Raw genomic sequence first — 14,049 nt, 5'->3', positions numbered from 1 at the left:
TGTTTTGTTTTGTTTTGTTTTGTTTTTAGCTAATAAAGTAAATGACTCATATGAACAGGAACTGGGGAATTGACAGCAGTATTGTGCTAAAGCTTCAGAAGCAGTGAGGCAACTTGAATGCTTTTTTCTGGTTTTCATTCTTTGGGGCAGGGGACAAGATGGTGAGGACAAGGCAGTGAGTGGTCTAGCAGTGATGGGTGTGTTTCTAGAGAATTCTTTGCCTAAGGAAGGTGGCTTGGCTTACTTGTCACTTTTAAAGGTGATTTTTCGTTAGATGTTTCCGCCCTTCTTTCACCCTTAATTCCTGGAATTTCTTGCTTTTGCAAGGATAAGGGTGTGAATAAAAATAGGGAAAGAGACATAGAAAGTTTGCTAAGTGGCAAATTTGACTTCATTTCAGAATAAGACTTCTGTGCTGTTGGTTTTAATCCCAGACAGGGCCTCTTAGCAAAATGCCTGGGCTTAATCTGCCTTTTGGGTGAGCCCTTCTCCCTTCCCACAGGAGGGTCACCATGCAGTCTTGTCAACATGGGGATTAATGCACGGGAGGTTTTGATGTGTACCCCTCCAGAGAGGCCTTAGCTGGCCTCCTGGGGGTGGGGGGGTGTCTTAGGTGATTCAGCTGCTTATTCTTTGAATTTTGGTATTAACACATGTGCCGCCTCCAAGATTTTTCCATCCTCTTCCCTCCCTGAAGTCAGTCTGAGGCTTCCAAGGAAGGGAGGAGTGGGGTATGCAAAACATGTGCTCCCTTCCCACCCGCTGCCCCTTCTGGCTGCTGCAGGTTTGGGACTGAAGCCATCAAACCCCCCTTGCAGGCTGCTCCTCGTGAAGATGGGGAAACCCCCAAGCCCTCTCTCCTCCTATTCTGCTAATCACATAATGGCCTTGAAGGCTTTCTTACATGATTATCTTGTCTTTAATTTTAAGTGGGTCTTTTGGGGCAACAGTTGGGAGTTTGTGGAGTATCTTCTGTCATCTGTAGGCAGACTCTGAACTGGGAAAACTGGCTCCATCGGACGCTGTGAAAAGACGGTGGAATTTTCATCTGCTGCCGATTTCACGCACTGTCCTGAAAGTGATTTCGGCCACAAACCTTTGATCTGAGAGTGAAACTTGCCCCCCCTCGTGTGCTTCTGGAGGCAGGAGTTGGTGGCTGCTCAGACCTCCTACTCTTTGTGTGTGTGAGTGAGTGTGTGTGTGAGTGAGTGAGTGTGTGTGTGTGTGTGTGGTGGGGGTGACTTAGCTAAAGAGAAGGGCTGAACTACTTGTGGGTCTTTGGTGGTGGGCGAAAAAGCAATTTTGCTGGGTTCTTGGTTGTGCCTGATTTTATCCAGGAATGTAACTGGAGAAAAATTCTTCTGGGAGTCTATTGGTTGAGCTAGATTTTGAATGAGAACTGTTGCCCGTGCACATCTCTGTTGTAGGCTCTGCATTTCCATATGAAAATTCCAGTTCACAGCCGGCTCTCTGTCTTCTTTGAGTCTCCTTAGTGGAGAGGCCAGAGTCAGAGTCAGATGAGCTGAATGAAGACAGGGGGGCTTAATTCGATACTTGAGTTCAGGCCTCATCTGCCCCCCCCCCCCAAAGTTATATATGTCCCTGTTCAGATATGAAGTCTCGATCCAGTATATAAAAAGCTCTTTTCAAGAGTTTAAACTCCTGTAAGCCTATAAAAAGTACATATGTGTAGCCGTCAGCTTACTTGCTTTCCACACTTACGGTTTCGGAGCGGCCTATTTTGGACAGCTTTTCTCTTCCTGACATGTTTGTCCAGTGAAAATATGCTAAAGAACACGTGTGTGCCTTTTTTCTCCTCCTCAGCAACTTTCCTGTCTTTTTTTTTTTTTTCTTTTAAACAGTTTTTCTTAACTGCTCAAACAATGTAAGCCTCTTCCACCATTTCAGGCCCTCTTCCTAAAATGCTCTTTGGCTCAGGGCCTTGGTTCTTAATGTGCATTTGGCTGGTAGGGGGAGTGGTTTTTGCTTTCCTTGTAACATTGCCGCGTTTCCCCGTGGAACATCTGTGTCGTTGCAAAAGCGTCAAGTCAACTTGTGGATGCTTAAAGAAGAGGTCCGTGGATTCAGTGTGTGTTAGAAGGCTGATGTCACTGCAAAAGCAGCTGCTTTCAAACTGCTCTTAAAATGTAGTTGCAGGTAAAGAATGGCAGGGGTGAAAATTCTAGGGGTTCCCCCACTTTTTCAAAGAGGAGGTGAAGCTGGTTTTTCCTGCAACAGGTATGAAACCAGAGGTAGAGGTATCTTTGGGGAAAGCAGAGAACTTTTACACCTTTTGGGAAAGGACTGTCAGTTTATTTTTCGCTTGCTGGGGAATCTAGTGTTTGTCCAGACGTTGGAGATATTGTCTGATAAAGGAAATCCTGGTGCAAACTCCTAAGTGTCTAATTGGAGGAGGTGCGATCTTGCTCATTGGTGAAAGAAATGAGATAATTACAGAATACAGCAGGGTAGGGTTCAGGTCAGGATCAGAGTGCTGCTTATGAGTCAGCCCTTGAAATGGGGGTGCTGGTGTCCACACTCTGTTGTCCTGGGAGAAGCAGAGATGAATCAAATGAGCCTGCTTTTTGGGAATTCTGTTCTCCACTCTGCTCTAGTCTGGGACCCCTCTGCTGGGGTCGTAGGCATAGGGCCTGGCTCTGTTCCAGCCTGACGGTGTGACTGTGGACCCACCATGCAACCTCTCTGAGCCTTATTACTTCCTTTCTCTGTAAAATGGGCATAATGCACACCTCACACCTAAGAGTGGGAATGAAATGAAATAGAAAACAAGTCTTCCCGGTGCATATTCGGTAGCCTCTCTACAAATGTTAGTTCCCATCCGCATGTCCTTTCCTTTATGTTTCTTTTGTCCCCGCCGACGGCCCTGGCTCCCTTGTTTCCCAGCACCCTGGAAGAAAGAAACTAAAAGGTCCAGTGTTTCTTCTGTTCTTCCCTTAGGGGCTGGGAATACAGCCAACTCTTTTTGACATCCTGCAACTGCGATCAGGAGTGAAAGGGTCTGAAATTGACACAGTGTCCCCATCCTCCCCAGCCCTCCCCTCATGTGCCCCCCCTCGCCGCCCCCCCCCACCCCCCAAGCTGGCAGGCGGCCTTCGAAGTGAGCAGCCCACTCAATGACCCACCTAGAGAGGCCTTCCCGGGCTGGCTTGTATATGCTAATAGGCCTGACTTGTCCTGGCTTGTTTGTCGTGATTTGTGGAGGCATTTATATGCAAATACTATCAACTTGCTGAGTTAATTATCATTTGCCCCCCCCCCCCCCCGCTGCCTTCCTGCACAGCTTCCCAGCCGGGCTCCGCGAAAGGGGCTGTTCACATTCATCCTGGAGCTCTTCCTGTCTTGGCCTCCTCCGTCCGCTGCCCTGTCCCCTTCCTGTCCCTGCAGGCCCGCTCACAGCTGCCTCGCTGCTCTGCCGCCCGGCGCAGGAACCTCTGTGGTCTGGGCTGGGGAACTGGGCATGCCAGTGGCTTGCCCAATTCGGAGCCTCCGCGAGAGGCGTCACTCTGCATGCAGTGCGGGGTCAGGCTCACGTTGCACGGAGCTTTTAAACCCCATTTTCTACCGAGTAGCCTGAAACACAGCTGCCCAGACCTTTCAGCCCTTGAAACTCAGTTCTCAGTCTGGTGAGAAAATGAATATAGTTTTAACGTTATTATCATTACTTTCATTTTCCCACATCGTGAATACCACTGAGACCTGTACCCAATCCTGAGCCCTGCAGAGAAGCCGTTTTGCAAAGGGATGCCCCCCCCCCTCCAGCCCCCCGCCCCTGGAAATCTGAGTATTAAAGGTGTGGTTTCGTGGACCTCATCTAGTCCTTGCCCGGTTGTGTGTGGGCATGGTTGACATTTGGGTTTGATAATATTTTGTTGGGGGGGGGTGTCCCTCACTTCTTAAGGTCAGATGCAAGCAGTGCCCCCCTGCCCCCCAACTCCCAATCAAAAATGTCTCCCGGAATTGCCACTGTCTCCTGGGGAGGAAGAATTGCCCCTCCCCCCCAGTTGAGAACCACTGGGATAGACATTGCATTTGCTTTTCTTGGATAAAAAGAGGGCAGCTTCCTCCCACCTCCAAGTTAGACATACTTGTCAGGCATCCTCTGAGATAGTGATTTGACATAGCTGATATCAGATGTTGCCATTTGCTTAATTTTATGGTCTTTTTAGCATCTAAAAATTAAGACTCTTTCCTTTTAGGGCATGGTCATGGGCTGGTGTTTGAGGTTGTAACATTTTCATCCCCTGGAGGGCCAGCCCATAGAAATAGAACCCATATGTAATTGTACACTTTCCAGGCATCACGTTAATAAAAAGTAAAAAGATACAGGCGGAATGAGGTTTAAAATGTCTTTTTTTGCACAACCCACAATATCCCCACAACATTCTCAGCTCAGCAGTTGGGACTCACCCCGTTTCCAGAGCTCAGGAGCAGTGTATGGGCAGCGGCCACCATACTGGACAGATCAGCCCTATCTGGGATCATTCTGGTGGTTGCCGCCATATTGGACAGCTCAACAATATCTAGGATGATTCATGCCCTTTCCAGCTGTGGGATCAAACCATTTTCTACAGTTCCTGAGTCTGGGAGAAAGTTTTTTTCTTTCCTTAAAAAAAAAAAGGCTTTGTGTTTATTCTGTGCAGCGTAGGGCCTTGGCTGCACAGATGCAGCTGTGTGGTGCGGAGGCCGAGGCAGCGGGGCCTCTAATCTCTCGGGAAGCTCCCCCGGCCTCCGTGGGGGAGCACCCTGGGCCGGGCCTGGGAGGAGGATAAATAATTCCGAGGGCTCAGTGTCCTCTCTCACACCGCACAAACTAATGGTTCGGGTTAATTTTGTGTACAAGGTCCCTTTTGTTGGAGAAGGGGGTGAAAGTCCGCAGCTGTGACCGGAAACAGGGGAAGGGCCTACTGGGATGACCTTGTTTCGGAAAGTCTAAATGGAACGCTAATGGCAGAGATCTAAGACGGGTGATGTATGTGTGTGTTTGACTGGGCCTAAAGATAAGGTGAAGAGTATTTTAAAAGTTACTTTAGTGCAACCTCCCAGATAACCATAGGCGGGAGGCCAGTTACAATTTATGGCGAGCTGGTAGTCAGGCCTGTGTCTTGGCCTCATTTTATCTTTTGAGTCCAGGCTCTGTAGCTTAACTGGTGGTGCTCTGTTTGTTTATTTTATCTTTTTTTGGAGGGAGGAGGGCAGTGGGGGCTTGGTCAGGTTTTGCAGTGAAGCTTAGTGGCATTTTATAATGCACAGAGAGCCGTTCATATTTCTGCCCCTGGGTGCTTTGGGACGTGTCACTCCTTGCTGTCCCTAATAATAATGTCCCCTGGGCATTGCACTGTAGATTTTCCAGTAGCCCAGAGTGCAGGCCCACCCCTTGCACGGTGACACAAGCTTGCCAAAGATGTGACCAGGGCAGGAGGTGTGGAGTCCTTAATATAGCCCCGAGCCCCAGGTTTCTTTCATCTCTGAGGTCAGTCAGCCTTTTCCTGTTGCCTCTAGAGGCACTGGGCCGGCGTCACTGGGCCGGCAGGCACACCCGGCACGCTTTGCTAGTGAACAGGGCGGCTTTGGGTGGCGAGTTCCTGGCTGTTTCTGGACAGCAGGTGCTCCAGGGGTATCTTCCGACACCCGATGGGATCCCTGCACTGAGCCATTTCCTCAACGCTCCCTTTCTTAGAACTTAAAGAGATCCCAAAGTTTACGAAGCCCCCACGACTGGATGCTCTCCTTCCTAGCCCAGTATCCCAAGGAAGGACCTTGCAAACTGCTCCCAAGCTTTGTTCTTGGGAAATGTATGATCCTGAGCTCGTGGGGACTCTGCTCCCCATGATGCATTTTATCATCGGGTTGCAGCATTTGCAACAAAATCTTGCTTATTTCTTATTTGCACTTTGACTAGGTACAGGTTTCTTTGGGGGGGGTTCTTTCCTGAGGGGCGGTAAGGATAAAATAGGAAGTTCTTCTGAGTTTTGGACCTATCTACAAAAATAACCTCTTGATTGGTAGATTGGAGTAGGTTTGTGGATAACTTTTTTTTTTTTCTGAGGGTGGGTGATGCGGTCTAAGGTTCCTTCAGACTTTTCATGTTACCAGTCCCGTAAGCCACTGGCATCTGCTTTAAAATTTTTATTTTTTCATTTTAAATCCTCAAAGACAAAGGGACCTGGAAGCTCAGACCTGTCCTGCCACATTCCTGAGTAATTTGGTTTTGATTAACCCAAGGAGAAAAGTTGGTTTCTCCTAGCGACCGAGGGGATCAAAGCACCAGGAGGGGCAGTTCTAATACACGCCGTCCCCCCTCTTCTCACTCCCCCTCCCTGGGCGTTTCAACCTTCCCCCTCTTTAGAAAGCCTGAGCAGCAGTTATTTCCACTTTCTGACTCTCAGAGAAGTGGAAGTGTGTCACAGAGCTTTGGATGGACAGACTGGGGAGAAATAGCTCCCCCCCCCATTCCTTTCTTCCTAAACTCCTTTTCCCCCCACAAAGCTGCAAAGCACATTCCTGTGCTAATCCTGCTGCTGGAGGAATGCAAATGGCTGTAATTGTGTGCCCCAGGATGGGCCTTCCGCATCTGTGCAGCTTTTCTTCTTTGAGGAGGTGGCTAAAAAGTTCATTTACATGGAGAAATGAGACTGGCCTGTGATCCCTCGTGGTAGGATGGGCACTGTCTCATAGGAGAGGGGCCATGTCTGTGTGCTCTGCCCCTTGCTCCCCTTCCCTTCCCATTTTATAGCGTGTGTATGTGAGGGTGGGGTGCGGCTGGGTACCAGCCTCCTGCTGGGCATATTTTATGGGAAGGGCAGTTAAAAGAGAGAACTCTGCTCTCCATAGTGAGAAATGCAGCTGGAGGAGGAGGCAAGCCTTGTAATGGGCAGTCCTTGTATTACACCACAATAAACAACTTTTTACTATTTTTCAAAGAAGATGATTGGTCTCGGACGTGATTGATAACATTTTGAAAGAGGGTGTGTCACTCCACTGGCCTTGTCTAGCTTCTGATGCACATCTGACCTTCTACCTCCCCCTCCCCCAACCCATTGCCAAATGGCAAGTGTAAGTGATTTGGATACTAAGATTTTTTTCAGCACAATTAGAGGTATCACTTGGGAGTCCGTACGTTGTAGCTTTAGGCGGGGATGTTCAAAATCGACAAGAAAATTCTGTCTCAGTCCTATTCAAGAACACTTAACTCGTGGCTGAGTCTGAAGTTGAAAGACAGACTGAGTTTCTAGAATAGCACCATCCAATAGAAGTACAGTACAGGAGTTACATATATAATTTAAAAATTTCTAGTATACACATTAAAAATACTAGAAGGAAACCGGTGACATTAATTTTATTTATATTTTCTGTAGCCCACTATATCTGAAATGTTATCATTTTAACATGTAATCAATATAAAGAAAACTATGAATGAGACATTTTGCATCCTTAAAAAAAAATCCCACGTGTATTTTATACTTAGAGCATATCTCATTTCGGACTAGCCCCCTTTCCTCGGCTCAGTATCCCGGAGGGGCTGGTGGCTGCCTGTCGACAGGGCAGGGCTGGCATTTCAGGATGCTGCCCTGGGCTCGTCTGAGGCATTCGACTGATGGAGCTGAGTCAGCCGCCATCTCTCGTGACCAGCTGCTTCCACTTACTGGGGTTCAGGGGTACAGGCTGCATCTATCTACACAGTTTCTTCTGTAAAAATCGCCCAAGTCTGCTGACATCCTTATGGGATTGTTAGGAGGCAAAAAATGTGATGTTGCCGTGCAAGTGTTTTTTAAACTGTTTCCTGACACGCAGGTGGGTGGAGGAAGTATCCACCTGGCTTTGAAGGCCATTCCAAACAAAGAACAGCAGCAGTGGCAGCAAGGTGGTCCCAACCCTGTGGGAGAGGGCAGGACAGCCTTCACATGTGTGAGTTCTGGTGGGTTTATTACAACAGTCTTATTGCTTTATGCGTCACCCCTTCTTGCTTTTTTGTGCCCTCAGAGTGGCATGGCTGCAGGGAGCTTCTGGAAACCATCCGTTTCACCCTGTCCGTGGTGGCTTACTAGTCTGTGGTGGGACGGGGACCGTGGACGTGTGGGTGATCAGTGCACTGTCCTCTCTGACACCACACAGGCTTCCTGGTTGGTTGACCTGGGCCGATACGGTGTGTTGCTTGGAGGGGCCTGTCTTTTGGAAGCTCCCATGCTGCCTAGGCGCTGCTGTTGCTGGTCTCCAATCCCAGCAAAAGACCCCTTCTCTTCTTCCCTTGGTGTTTATTCGAATTTCTGATTTTTCACATTATCTTGATGCCACACAGCGGAGCCCTCTTTCACTGTCCAGGGCCAGTGGTCTTCTCTAGTTGGAGGTGGAGAAAGAGGGAGGCAAAGGGTGATAAGGAAAAATCAGAAACCGCCTTGCACATGAGGATAAGGGAAGGGATATGACAGAGGCAAGAAGTCCCACCCTAGACTTTTTTTAAAAATTTTTTTAAGGCTGTTCATACGTTTCTCTTGTTCGCTCCTGAAGGGACTTCTTCTCAAAGTTAGAGGATTTAAGTCCTACTGACATTACAGCCCCGATGAGTAAAACAGCAAGGATGGCTTTCGCCTGGCTTCTGCTGGAGGAGAGAGCAGCTGTACACCTGTCCCACAGAGGATGCGCCTTCTTGCTCGGTGGCGGTGAAGTGCTGGGGTTTTCTCACTATTGATCTCAGCGTTCCTTAGTCGATGCGTGTGATAAGAACAATCTTCCTTCACCATCGCTGTGCCCAGGGCACACAGCCAGCCTCGGCCAATCCGAGGCCCTCCTCCAGGAGGACAGTGGGAGGTGTGCCCCTGGTAAGCTGAGAGGCGGGTGTGGGTTTGGGGTTTTAGGGAAGGAGGTATCTAATTCCCTCAACGGGCCGGCCTCCTGTGCAGGCAGGAAAAAGCCTGTGAAAGTGTGAGGTTGCGTGGCCCCGGCGCCGGCCTCTGCTGGGGCTGGAGGAGTGCAGCGGTCTGACCCTGGGTGAAAAGTTCAAATCTGCATTTAAAAGGAGTGCCAGGACCTCCCCCCACTTTTACCCCCAGTCAAGTTGAAACTGTTTGTGTTTTAGAGGATATGGTCAGGCCTCACGGCCGGACATCAGACAGCTCCTGGTTCCCTTCTGCCACAACCCGCTGATGCGGGAAGCTGTGTGTGTGTGTGGGAGGGTCTTTTGTAAGATGTCGTTCTTGGGTAACAATAATTCTTGAGGGACACCACCCCCGACTGGGCGCCTGGGGGAGTCGGAAGCTTGTTCCTTGGTCTGACGCTGGGTGTTTAACCCCTTTCCCCATGTGCTCTTGGCAAGGCCTTTCCTTTTCCGACCTCCTCCCTCCAAGGCCACTGTGGGTGGTGTGGAGGCGCTGGCAGGCCTGGGGGAGGGGGGAGGCAAGGTGACGTCTGGTGGCCATGGGGTCCCCTCTCCAGGGAAGGGCTGCTCCCTGTCTTGGCCTTGTGGTTTAGAATGCTCTGCTGGGCCCGACTGGGGCTAGTCGGCCAGCCTCCTCCTCCTCTGTGCCCATTGGCAGTCCAGAGCAAGGGGTGCTCTGTACTTTTCTGGAAGCTTCTATGGCCTCAGTGGGTGGAATCAAAATGGGGCCGCACGGGGTCAAGGAAGGCGCGGGCTTGGGGGTGGGGAGGAGCAGGGGTGGTGGGGTGGGAAGGGGAGCGTGGCCTCCACCGGTCTTCAGTCCAGGAGAAGTGACAGAAGTGCCGCAGCGGCCTTCTTCCCCTCCCCCCTCCCCCCATCCTGCTACCCCGCACAGAAGGGGGTCTGGTCACAGCCGCCCGGAAACCCCTGCACTCGGGCCCTGATCTGTTTACTCGAGCATTAGGTGAATGTAAACAGTTCAACCTCTCCGATTTTATATCCCTAAAGGGTCTGAGTGTGAATACAAATGGGTATTAGGCCCCTGCGGTTTCAATGACTGTCCCCACCCGCTCCCTTGCTAACTAGCAGGTCTTTAACCTGCCCAGAGGAAGATAAGGTCCTCGGCAAAGCCCAGTGCTCCGGTCGCCTCCTTTTTCTTTGCTTTTTGGTTTTGAATACTGAGATTTAAAAAGTGGTTTTGGGAGGCCTCCATCTGTAGGACTGAATGTTGAAGAGCGCAGAGAGAAGGGCTTCTGTTAAGGGGAAGTCTGTAGTTATTTTGATCTCTTATTTGGGGAGGAAGAGAAGTTTTCTCTGTTCCCCTTACTTTGTCAAAAGCGCTTGTGAATGTTGACTCTTTGGTTAAAGTAATACTTTTGCACCAATCAGGTGGTATCGTATATCTTTGTTTCATTCTTTCTGAATCTTTTTTCTTATTTAAAGCCTAGTTGGGAATTTAGGCTTTTGGACACTCCTCCCTGTAGGAAGGGTGGTCTCTAGGGAAGGATCTTTCGGGTGGGTTTAACACATCTTATTTTCTCCCCTACTGGGGTGGGACACATACATTTTTGTTTTCTTCAGGAGATCATGGGAACTCAAAGTCTTGAGGGTCATGCCAGGTCACTTTACTCACAAGGTTCTAGAATATACATTCTGTTAGGGAGCTGGCATTCCTTCTGAAATCCCAGCACCCTCACTCCCCCACTCCTGACTTCTCCCACTCTACTCCCCCTGCCCCACCCAGTTCCAATAAGGGGCTCCCTTCTTTGTAACCAGAGGGCCGTCGTGACCCGCAGAGGAAGGAGCAGAACGTCCCCCCCACCCCCGCCTCGTACGTTTGCGTTCTGGTTCATGTGTTCAAGGCCCAGGCAGTTCTGTTCCTGTGGTGGCTCTGAGTCCAGTCACGCCATCACAGGGGCATTTTAATTAGTAGTGCCTTAGTCATTAGTGAGTTATTGTTTTTGTCTGGAAACACTTAAGTACTGTTTACTTGATGTCTCAACGAAATGCAAAACAGCAATTAAGCAGAAATTTGTTGTATGAGGCAGGAGCCAAAATGGATTGTCAAAAGCAGGTCGTGGTTCCTCCAGACCAAGTAAAATCGCTCTTCCCTTTGGCATCCTGATAACTGGAATGCTCCAAGTCCTCTCTTTCTTCAAGACCTGCCCCCTGGAGTTATCTGATAGAAATACTCCAGAACGTCGTGTCTTCCTGTGTCCTGCCTTCGTTGGTGTGGATAGTTAGGTTTGGTGAAGTGTTAATGTTTACCTTTTTCCTCCCTGGCCTTTTTGTCCACTACCTGGGATATTTCAAAACCCTTTCCAATGAAGATTATTATTCGTGAAAACTTGCATATCCTTGTGTGCTGGTTGATGGAACTTGAGTCTGTTTTCTTTATGCTTCTTGAGACCAAGTGCCATTGTTAGTCTGATAGCTACTTCGAGACCCCTTGAGAGGGTGGTTGGGATGCTGGGATAGAGATCCCTTTTATGTAAGAAAATCTTTTTTATAGATTGGTGAAAAAGAAGCTAAAATGAAGAATTCTGGCTGAGGCGGAGCCGGAGAGGCACTAGAATGAAAAGAAAACAGGTGCGTGTGAATTGCCTGCAACTTGGGCAAGAATCATTGACCCCAAAGGGAGGAGTAGCTCCTTGCTGAGACAAACAAATAGACAAATGGCCTCTGCTTTGGTAGGATTCCCGCCCCCCAGAATCCAAGGTTCATGGAAAATGGAATCATGTGAGAAGGCTGAGGGGCCATCTAGGGGGTCAAGTTAACTCTAAATCACATCATCCTGGCTTCCATTCCAGGAGACAGGTTGATGTAAAAACTCTTGGTACCAAGTTCGTCATTGGGGACCCCAGTTTCTAACTGCTCAGGCTCTTGTCACTCCCTGTCTCTCTCTCTCTCTCTCTCTCTTTTTTTCTTCTTTCCCCTTCAAACAATATCTTCTGACTTCCAGATTTCTGATAAATTGATAAGAGGCATTGCGTGAGTCAATAGAGCTGTAGACACTTTGCCAATATAACCCCGGCTCTATTGATCTGCCAGTAAATTAAAGTCTTACTTAGAGGCTGCCGATATTTCTAATCTCCTGCCTCACCAATTACATCCTCCCAGCTACCTGGAAAGGGGACTTGAGCCTTTGAACCTTTATTTGTTGTTGTTGCGAGTGGGCCGCTGTCCTTCCACGGGCCTGGGGGCGCTTGCCTGCTTATCAGGTAGGAGAAGGGGGAGCATGGAGGAAAATGAGCCAACTTAACTCCTTGCCTGGGATCGGTTTTCAGGCTACAAGGTTCATTAGTAAAAATTTCTGGAAAACAAATTCTATCATGGTGGTCACGAACATTTTATCGCAAGTCTGCAGGTCACTCTTACCCTTGACTTTGCCCCAAGTTTGGAGGTAGAGAAACTTGAGAGTAGCTGGTATTGGGGGTCTCCCTGGCATGTTTCCTGGCTCGCTCTCACTTGAAAAAAGTGCCGACAGCTTTCCTCTTGCACTGAGAGAGAAGGAGAGTTAGGATCAAAAGCTGGATTATTAGTGTTTGTCACTTCTAAAAAATGCCCAAGAGTGTGGAAAAGAACAGAGGAGGGGTGCCCAAAATAGGAATGGCTGGAGGCCCACGTATGTGCTTGCTGCTTTTTTGGGTTTTGTTCTGTAGCCATTTTGCGTTCTCATTGGAGCAGAGGCCCAGAGGAGAGAGAATTCCCTTCTTTGTCCATTGTCACTCTTACCCATGGTGTCCCCTCTGCCACTCCCCTCTCTGCCTTCTCACTCACTCGTTTGAAGTCAAGTAACAATAACAACTGCTTCAAGAAGTCACCCTGGGACAGTGGGGCTCGTCCAGTTCCCTCCTGGGGTGCCCACTTTCCACGATGGCGGTGGGAGCAGATCATTTGTCTGATAAGCTCTTTCAAGTCCTGTTTATGTGGTTGACTTCGGGAGGAAATCTCCAGGTAAATGCTGTGTTCTCTCTAATACTCCAGAGCAAAAAATCAATGGGCGGGATAATTTCTCCTTGTCTAGCACACACTTCTCATGTGTTTCTTCCCCGAGCGGCGCTCAAAAAAATTTCAATGATAAATCCAGTCCTGGAATCCCATCTCTTCCCCAGCATTCTTCAGGAGGACGCATGAGGAGGTGCCTGGATCCCCTTTAGGAGAAAGAACAGCTCAGACCCTGGGGCCTGGGGATCTTCCCTCTGCCTTCTTCCTCTGCTTACCTCTCACATGGGAGATTTGAGTGCTGAGCTAGGGTCAGGTAGTGTGGGAAGCTTGGTCCATCCGCTGGCTGAGTTAGGGATGGATGGAAGGTGCGCCGGGGGTCCTGGGGACCCAGGAACTGGGTGTGAGGCGTTAATGGCCTCCCCTTCTGCCAGAGGGTGACTGGATTGGTGGCCCGCGGGGGGCGGCAAAGGATCCTGCTTCAGGGCTGGTTAGGTCTCCGCGCCCTGGCCTGGAGACAGCCTCCCCATGCGTTCCCTTGGCTCCCTTGGGCTGAGTGAGCGAAGAAGATGTTAGACAAGGAGAAACCCCAGGAGGTTGGGATTGACTTTCCCCTTTGTTTGGATTGCATTGTATTGTAGGAGGTGTTTAAATCTTGTTCACACCTGTCGAGGCTGAGGCCTGGCTTTGAGAGCGGTTTGTAACAAGACTTCTGTTGTTGTTGCCCAAAAGGTTTCTAGCTCACGATAGAGGAACTTTATTGTAGCAACTTGTTAATGTTCAATTAGGCAAATTCTGGGTGCCCCAGGGCAGTGGAAGGGCATGCTGGCTCTCCCTGGCTGCCCGCGGCCCCTGTCGGCAGGGATGGGGCGGGAGACGCAAAGTCTTGGCCGCGGGCTCCTCCGGGGGCGACAGGTGGGGCCTTGGCTGAGGCTGCGCAGTCCTTCCGAGGCGTCTGAGGTTGGTGGCGGGGGAGCGAGCAGGTTGATGCCAGCCCTTCCGTGTAACAGTCCTCTCCTGTCTGTCGGCACTTGCTGGCTCTCCCGCTCCCACCCGCGGGTGGGGCACCCGCTGCGCATCATGCCCAGTCCTCCTGTGGGTCGGGAGGAGGGAGGGAGGACCCCAAACCTCACGTGTGGCGGCTCTGGCATCCTGCTGTCCCGGGCTGTGGAACCCTGTTATCTTTCAGAATCTGAGCCTGCCTGGCCACA

The 14,049-nt window shown here is 49.8% G+C and overlaps 1 protein-coding gene across 8 annotated transcripts in view; it reads left to right on the top strand.

The window, feature by feature from the left end:
• ZFHX3 (zinc finger homeobox 3) overlaps positions 1-14,049 on the top strand; it is a 314,781-nt gene that overhangs the window by 77,734 nt on the left and 222,998 nt on the right. The window contains exon 1 of one of the 8 annotated variants that reach the window (XM_057534463.1): positions 11,421-11,482. The exons of the other annotated variants lie outside the window; for them this stretch is intronic. The gene's annotated coding sequence lies outside the window, so the exon portion shown is untranslated. Of the gene's footprint in view, positions 1-11,420; positions 11,483-14,049 lie in introns of those variants that run through there. 8 annotated transcript variants of the gene reach the window in all.

Source organism: Balaenoptera acutorostrata, chromosome 19, assembly GCF_949987535.1.
Source record: "Balaenoptera acutorostrata chromosome 19, mBalAcu1.1, whole genome shotgun sequence".
Classification (NCBI taxonomy): Eukaryota; Metazoa; Chordata; class Mammalia; order Artiodactyla; family Balaenopteridae; genus Balaenoptera; species Balaenoptera acutorostrata.
This window is presented reverse-complemented; position numbering and strand designations above follow the sequence as displayed.